The 2,059-nt window shown below is 43.3% G+C and overlaps 1 non-coding gene across 1 annotated transcript; it reads left to right on the forward strand.

Moving 5' to 3' along the window:
• Positions 1-731: 731 nt before the first annotated feature.
• Positions 732-838, forward strand: LOC112787980 (small nucleolar RNA R71). Its single transcript, XR_003195363.1, has one exon. It is a non-coding gene; the product is annotated as a small nucleolar RNA R71 (small nucleolar RNA).
• Positions 839-2,059: the final 1,221 nt, after the last annotated feature.

Consider the following 2,059-nt stretch of genomic DNA (forward strand, 5'->3'; position numbering starts at 1 on the left):
GTTGCTCTTGCATAAAGGTTTGGAGTGTGTCATTCATGTAGGGTTGATTAGGAGGAGGACCTTGATTGCCTTGAGGAGGGTTAGGTCTACTATTTGGGTATTGATACCTCCCTTGAGGTTGAGATTGTGGAGGTTGTTGGTAGGATTGTTGGTATTGTGGTTGACCTTGAGGAGCTTGATGATAGTAGGCTTGTTGGCTTAGGTAAGGTTGAGCTTGTGGGGTTTGGTTCCACCTTTGATTAGAATTATCCATGCACCCTTGGTTTTGACTTCCTCCATGTTGATTGTAGTTGGGTCTTTGTGGGTATGGATTGGCTACTGCTAATGTAGTGTCCTCTTGGAGTTGAGGGCACTCATCAGTGTAATGATTGTTACAAGCACAAATACCGCATGATCTTGGTGGTCCTTCAATTCTTGGAGGTTGAGGTGGAGAAGATATCAAGGCTTGGGGAATTTGTTGCCCTTGGGTGATTTATCTCAACAAAATTGTCATCTCACCGAGGGTCTTTGTCAAAACGGCATCTCCGGAAGGAGAAACTTCACTTAAAGCTTTTGGTTGTGGGTTTCTTGCCCTTGAGTATTGAGTGGAGTCCGCCAAGTCCGTTATGATCTCCCAAGCTTCCTCGGCGGTCTTGTTTTTGGTGAAGGATCCTCCAGTAGAGGCATCTATGAGAGGCTTATCTTGGGGGTTCATCCCTTGACAAAAATAGCAAATGAGTACCAACTCGTCAATATGGTGGTGGGGGCAAGCTTCCAACAACTTCTTGAATCTCTCCCAGTACTCATAAAGAGTCTCCCCATCTCGTTGCACAATGCAAGAGATTTTCTTTCGCAGCTTGTCTGTCTTTTGTGGTGGGTAGAACTTTTCCAGAAATTCCTTACGCAACAAGTCCCAATCGGAAATCACATCTCCCGGTTGAGTATAAAACCATTCTTTCGCTTTCTCCTCCAAAGAGAAAGGGAAAGCGAACACCAAAATTGCTACTTCATCTGCACCATGCCTTCATTGGTATGCAAAATCGTGATCTTCAACAATGACGCCAATGGCTTGGTACTCTCAAACGTGAATCACACTTTGTCACAATTTTGCACAACTAACCAGCAAGTGCACTGGGTCGTCCAAGTAATAAACCTTACGTGAGTAAGGGTCAATCCCACGGAGATTGTCGGCTTGAAGCAAGCTATGGTCACCTTGTAAATCTCAGTCAGGCGGATTCAGATAGTTATGAAGATTTGATAATTAAAACATAATTGAAATATAAACTAGGATAGAGATACTTATGTAATTCATTGGTGAGAATTTCAGATAAGCGTATAGAGATGCCTTTCGTTCCTCTGAACCTCTGCTTTCGTGCTGTCTTCATCCAATCATTCCTACTCCTTTCCATGGCAAGCTTTATGTAGGGCATCACCGTTGTCAATGGCTACATCCCATCCTCTCTGTGAAAATGGTCCAATGCGCTGTCACTGCATGGCTAATCATCTGTCGGTTCTCGATCATACTAGAATAGGATTTACTATCCTTTTGCGTCTGTCACTACGCCCAGCACTCGCGAGTTTGAAGCTCGTCACAGCCATCCCTTCCCAGATCCTACTCGGAATACCACAGACAAGGTTTAGACTTTCCAGATCTCAAGAATGGCCGTCCATGGGTTCTAACTTATACCACGAAGATTCTAATATCTCGGACTCGGTCCTCTGTATTAGATATCTAAGAGATACTCATTCTAGCTTGTTTGCATGTAGAACGGAAGTGTTTGTCAGGCACGCGTTCATAGGTGAGAATGATGATGAGCATCACATAATCATCACATTCATAATGTTCTTGGGTGCGAATGGATATCTTAGAGAAGGAATAAGCTTGAATTGAATAGAAAAACAGTAGTACTTTGTATTAATTCATGAGGAACAGCAGAGCTCCACACCTTGATCTATGGAGTGTAGAAACTCTACCGTTGAAAATACATAAGTGATAAGGTCCAGGCATGGCCGAATGGCCAGCCCCCTAAACGTGATCAAAGGATCAAAAGATAATCCAAAGATGTAAATACAATAGTAA

The sequence above is a fragment of the Arachis hypogaea genome, chromosome 20, assembly GCF_003086295.3.
Source record: "Arachis hypogaea cultivar Tifrunner chromosome 20, arahy.Tifrunner.gnm2.J5K5, whole genome shotgun sequence".
Taxonomy (NCBI): domain Eukaryota; kingdom Viridiplantae; phylum Streptophyta; class Magnoliopsida; order Fabales; family Fabaceae; genus Arachis; species Arachis hypogaea.